Below are 7,232 nucleotides of genomic sequence, written 5' to 3'. Positions count from 1 at the left end.
ATGACCTCCTATCTATGAGGGCAGACTTTTGATCTGTATGGGTGAGAGTAAGTGATATCACCGACTCAATATGCCTACCATTTTGGGGATTTTTCCAAGTAAGAACTAAGAACATAGTTGCACAACATGGAATCCGCTCCTTCTCGTCTTTAACAATGAGGTCTCACCCTCTCACTGACTCAAGAAGGGATTTAATTTATGGTTGGATTATAAACTAATTATTCATTAGAGGAATCAATGGTAGTTAAGGAGTTAGATGTAATTATAGGGGTAAAATAGTAATTTGACCAAACTGTAGTTACAAGTGATTCATGAAGGATCGACTTATTGTTAATTGGTTATATCCATGGACACAAAAATATACCTAGAGTTTAGAGAGTGCATCCGTGAGTCTTTAGTGGAGTGTCGTGCAGTTAATGAATGTCGATTAATTTAATTAAAGAGTTTAATTAATGAATCTCCTATCACTGGAGCTTCTAATCTATAGATCCATTAGGTCCCCTTACTAGCTCACTAAGGGTAAAACAAGAATCATTTAATTTTGGATTTATTTGAATATTCAAGTTGTATGAGATACAATTAATTCAATAGATATGGATACATTATAATATAAAGTTAACTTTGAATAAGATTCAAAATTATACTTTATTATATGAGAGAGATAAATATTTGAATAATATCAATTATATGAGAGAGATAAATATTTCAATTAATGGATTTATAAATGGTCTGTAGTAGATGGATAAATGAAAGATACCTTATCCTGGTGATACTATGGATACGGTCCATTTTATAGATGTTGGAAATGTTGTAAAGTGCTACAAATGATCTGATCCTGACCATTCATGTGGAGACATGTGAGCGGGGGTATCCTATACAAAGAGTTTGTATATGTAAAATCCTGAGTTTTTCATTATTCAAATTCTGTATTTGCGTAAAATTCGAAGACAATTTTGTTAATTTCGAAGTTCAGTTTTGTTTAAAGGGGAGATTGGATTTATGTCACATTGATTTAATTTTAAGTTAATGTCGAGAATTTAAATTTATATTGGGGAAATTAATTTGATTTTGATTTTGGAATTTGAAGAGAAAAGGGGAAGAGTTTTAAGAATATATATATTTAGATATATTTTTGTAATGAGGAAAATGTTAATATAAAATTTTAAGTTAATGGAATAAAATTTTATTTTATTTTGTTATATTTTATTTCTTTTATTAAAATAACCTTTTTCTTTTAAAAAGAAAATTAAAAAAAAAAAAAACTCTTTTTTCTCCCTTCTTCTTCTTCTTCTTCTTCCTGCTGAATTATTGGAGATCCTACTGAATTTGAGGATGATGAGATGCATACGTATGTTATAGAGCTATGATGAAGAAATTTATATGTGTGTTATAGAACCATGATGATGAGATGTATATGTATGTTATGAGACTAGGACGATGAGAGGTATATGTATGTTGTAGAATTATGATGATGAGATGTATATGTATGTTATAGAACCATGTTGTGATACTTGTGATGTTGAGAGTGTGATAATGTCCTTGCTTATTAGTTAGATGTTCACGAGAGGTTGTGTTTCTTTCGAAATTCACCAAGGGTTATATTTCCTTTGGGATTCACCTGGGTCGTGTTTCCTTCGGGATTCACCAGTGGTTGTGTTTCCTTGGGAATTCACCAGGGGCTATGTTTTCTTTGGGATTCACCAGGGATTGTGTTTCCTTCGGGATTCACTAGGGGTTGTGTTTCCTTCAAGATTCACCAGGGGTTGTGTTTCCTTCGGGATTCACAAGAGGTTGTGTTTCCTATGGGATTCACCAGAGGTTGTGGATCCTACGGGACTTACTAGAGGTAGTGGACATACTTAACTACAATAGGATGAAATTCAGTTATTCATGTATGTATGTGTCCTATGAAGACTAGAGAAGTTTATATTTTCCACCAGACGTAGGCATCTAGAAGACATAGATGCCTAGCCTGACCCCAGTAGTGGGGTTACTTACTGAGTATTTTATACTCATTCTTTCTCATATTGTTTGTTTTAATATTTGAATTTAATGAAGGACTAATTTATTTAGCATTTATTTCACCATAAAAAGGGTGTCGTTTTAAGTTCTATACATGCATGTATTTAGTCGGGTTGTTACAGTATAAGACCGGACCACGAGATGATTAGTCTCTTTATATAACGCTGTTGATAATTGAGACTTACATTTCATAAAATGACCATAGGTGACATGACCTTAATCTTGAGTGAGTTGGGAACTCCTGCTTGTGAGGGCGATCCTTTGATTTGTATGGGTGAGAGTGGCCAGATTGCCAACTCAACAAGCCTACCATTTTGGAAATTCGTCTGATCAGGGAGTTGGGAACTCAGCTACCCAAGACGGAATTTACTCCTTCCCCGAAGTAGGGATAAGCAGATAAGTTGCTTCTTTAAGGGCTGATTCCAGGACTTTAACATAGTGGTGGCACCCTCTCTTTGGAAGAGAGGACTCAGCCATAGTAGGACTATGACTTATTGTTCATTAGAGGAATCAGTGGTACTTAAGGAGTTAGATGTAACTATAGGGGCAAAACGGTAAATTGGCCCAGTTGTACTTATGAGCGATTTGTGAAGTTTCATCATACTTTTAATTGGTCATATGGACACAGAAATATATCTGTAGTGCGAAGAGTGTAGCTGTTGGTCATTAGTGGAGCGACCAAAAGTTAATGGATTGTGGATCTCGTGATTAAAGAGTTTAATCAGTTATTGACATACTATTGGAGCAATTCCCAACTCACTTAGGATTGAGGTCATGTTACCTATGGTTATCCTAGTGAAGTGAAGTTTCTGTCATGAACGGTGTTATATAACAAGACATTAACACTTCATGATTAGGTCTTATACAAACTCTTTGTATAGGACGCTCCCGCTCACATGTCCTCAACACGAATGATCAGGATCACACCATCTATGACAAGTCACAACACTTGTGATCATTCCACAAAACGAGCCGATCCGTATCCTTACCAGGATAAGGTTTTCCTCCTATATCCATATACTACAGATCATTTTGGTTAACACTTAAGACATGATGCACTTGTATGTCACCACATACATGCTTTAGTTACATCCAGATAACTAGGTATTTTAGGTTTATTGGTTTGTGGTAAAGCAAATAAAACAAACAACTGAGCAAAATCAAGAAATGAAATAAAATATCATATATTATACATCACAAGCGTTTGTACAAGCTGTTTACAAACTACAGGACACGAGACTTTAAGGCGTCAAACCCAATAGCACAGTTTGTTCCAAGGATCCAGATCATTTAAGATCATAAGAATAAAAGGTTGGCCTCGTCTCAGGCATCATACATTAACAAGATTTTATCAGGCACTTGATGTAAAATTTCAAAAGGGGTTTATTACCCTTCAAGCATGGAATTATTTTGTTTAAAGAGCAATGTCCTAAAACACCTAAAGAGGTTGACGAAATGAGACAGATTCCCTATGCTTCAAGTGTTGGAAGCCATATGTATGCAACGTTATGTACTAGACCTAACATTTTCTATGTAGTAGGGATTGTCAGTCGATATCAGTTCAATCTAGGATTAGTTTACTGGACGGCGGTCAAAACGATTCTCAAGTTTCTTTAGAGAACGAGGGACTATATGCTCGTGTATGGAGATAATGATTTGATCCTTACAGGATACACAGACTCTAGCTTTTAGACTGAAAGAGATTCTCGAAAATCGACACCAGGGTCAGTGTTCACTCTGAATGGAGGGGCTGTAGTTTGGCGGAGCATCAAGCACGGATGCAACGCGGACTCTACTATGGAAGCTGAATACATAGCCACTTGTGAAGCTGCTAAAGAGGCTGTCTGGTTTCGAAAGTTCTTTATAGATTTGGAAGTTGTTTCAAATATATCTTTGCCGATCGCACTCTATTGTGATAATAGTGGGGCTGTGAAAAATTCTAAGGAACCTCGGAGTCATTGAAGAGGCAAGCATATTGAACGAAAGTATCATTTGATCAGGGAGATTGTGCATCGTGGTGACGTGATTGTCACACAGTTCACGTCGGAAACGTTAGTGATCCATTTACAAAGGCTCTCATGGCTAAAGTGTTCGAGGGTCATCTGAAGAGTTTGAGCCTACGGGACATGTGACACCTTGTCTAGGGCAAGTGAGACATCATACTGGGGTATAGAGTATGCCTTAGTTTATTGTATATTATATTTTTTTCTTTATGTATTGTACATTAATCTCTCAAGTCATTAGGACAACTGTGAAATTATTGGGATTGATTTCCTAATTGTCCCGATGGTCTCGTAGTTTGTAAACATTTTGTACACATTGTTATTAATAAAAATAAATATTATTTTATATTCATTTACTCAAATGCAATAAACTAAGATCTGTGGTTATTTCAAGTAACTTAAGCATGTACAAGACATACAAGTAGATCATGTCTTAAGTAATAACCTAAATGGTCTATAGTAGATGGATAAACGAAGGATATCTTATCCTGTTGACACTACGAATACGACCCGTTTTGTAGATATTACAAGTGTTGTAAAGTGCTACAAATGGTCTGATCCCGATCATTCATATGAAAGCATGTGAGCGGGGGTATCCAATATAAAGAGTTTGTATAAGATCGGACCATGAGCTAAGTAGTCTCTTTATATAACGCTTTTGATAATTGAGACTTACATTTCACTAAAATGACCATAGATGACATAATCTTAATCTTGAGTGAGTTGGGAACTCCTGCCTATGAGGGCAGTTCTTTAATTTATATGGGTGAGTGTGGCAAGATTGCAAACTCAATAAGCCTACCATTTTGGGGATTCGTCTGATTGGGGAGCTGGGAACACAACTACACAAGACGAAATTCACTCCCTCCTCGAAGTAAGGGTAAGTAGATAAGTTGCTCTCTTAAGCGCTGATTCAGGTCTTTAATATGATGACCACACCCTCTCTTTGAAAGAGAGGACTCAGTCATAGTAGGACTATTACTTAATTCATTAGAGGAATCAGTGGTACTTAAGGATTTAGATATAACTACACAGGCAAAATGGTAAATTGTCCCAACAATACTTACGAGCAATTTGTGAAGGGTCATCGCGCTGTTGAATGGTCATATGGACACATAAATATATTTGTAGTGCGAAGAGTGCAACTGTCGCTCAACAGTTAACGGATAGTGGATCTCGTGATTAAAGAGTTTAATCAGTTATTCACGTACCATTGGAGTTTCAAGCTACAGGTACATAAGGTTCCCTTGGTAACTCAATGGATTCAAGTTGAGAATAAGTTTTTGGGTTCGTTTGAAGTGTTCAAATTAACAATTGGGAATTTGATTATATATGATATAGTTAAATTAGTTCAATTATATGTGATATAATTGATTTGATGTATTATATACATTAATTGAAAGAATTGATATAAATATGATTTATATTAAATAAAGGACAAAAGAACTATGGTTTAAATATTACATATGATATGATACTAAAATTATATGTTATAAATATAATATGATAAGTTAGTTATTATATTTATTTATAACAAAAACAATTATGAGATAATTTTTTAGTTGGTTATTTATTTTCTCCAATTAACGGTGCAAGTGGGAGGTTAGTTTCAGTTTTAATAACTGAATAATAAAATTAAAAGAGTTTTCATTTTATTAGACGATCGTTTCATTCTTGGCTTTACTAATCGATCGCTCACGAGAGACTATATGATAGCCCTCACGAGAGACTACCAAATTCACACAGAGCCCACACCTCTTGGATTCTCACTTCGAGAATACCAAGATTATCGAGTGGTAGTGTAGAGGGGTTGTTGTTCAAGGATCAAACAGTTCGTGATTGCTAGATGATTGCCTAGACGATTGCTCACGTGAGCGAGATATTGCTAGATGATTGTTCACGAGAGCGAGAAATTGTTATACAATTACTCACGAGAGCGAGAGAAGAAGAGTTCTTCAAAGGTATGTCTCTCAATTCCTTTTGTATTTAGTTAACAAAGCATGCTGTAATTTTCTCTATAATGCATAATTGTTCTTGTATGTTTGTGAATGCGTTTGTTTTTCCACATTGGGCACGGAAAGTTCTTGCTTCCGCTTACTAGTTCTCTTGAATAAGAGTTCCTTCACAAGTGTTATACAAACTCTTTTTATAGGATATTTCAACTCTTATGTCTTAACATGAGTAATGTGGATCAAACAATTTGTAACAATTACGTAGTGGGTCATATCTATAATGTGACCAAGATAAAGCACCCAACCTTATCCATATACTATAGCACTTTTAGGTTTTCATTCGAACATGATTCTATAATTATGAATTTTTACTGTAATGGATAATTTAATATCGCATATTTAATAATTAAATCAAATAATAATTAAATAACTAATTAACTACGAAATTTTAAGGCATAAATCCCAACCAAGTCTCGTGTATGTTCATAGTTTTGGGTTATTTATTGAGCTTTAACTCGAGGCAAATGACTGTTCTGATGATGCTCTCAGGGCCAATTGGATATCTACGTCTATTGTTGGAAAAATATGTATGATTTTCTCATACATGTGTTGGTGTTGTATCTGGGTAGTGTACATTTGCCTTTTATTCAATGTAAATGTATATGCAACATCCAATATTATAACGCGAGCTAGGTGATCTCATAATTTTATTTATATTTTCAAAATAATTTATATTTTTGTGTATTTTTAAATAATAAGTAAGAAAAACACATCTTTATAGAAACAAAGAATCGTGGTTTCAATTCTTTTTTTAAAAAATAATCTTATTCAATGTTTCCAACAATTTTGATGAAAAATGAGAATTGATGCGAAAATGGAGTGTAAAACAAGAAAATATTTTTGACATTATTTACCATTCAATTTTTTTTTGATAAAAATTGTAAATCGTTATAATGAAATTTAAATTAAATAAAAGGGAAAAAACTTTCAAGCACTGGGATCAGACTAGGGTTGGCAATGGGGCCGAGCCAGGGCGGATGGGACGTCCCGTCCCTATTCTCATGAGGGGTATTTCCCCTCATCCCTACCCCTATCCCCGCCAATTAAAGGTAGGGACGAGAACAGGGATTCCCCACCTAGAAAACAGGTCCCCACAAGGACGCATCCTCTGGTTTTTTTTTTATATTATATATAAATATAAATATATAAGTATTTGTGATTAATATATATATAAATATATATGTATATATATATG

The sequence above is a fragment of the Benincasa hispida genome, chromosome 7, assembly GCF_027475165.1.
Source record: "Benincasa hispida cultivar pf3 chromosome 7, pf3_genome.v1.1, whole genome shotgun sequence".
NCBI lineage: Eukaryota > Viridiplantae > Streptophyta > Magnoliopsida > Cucurbitales > Cucurbitaceae > Benincasa > Benincasa hispida.
This window is presented reverse-complemented; position numbering follows the sequence as displayed.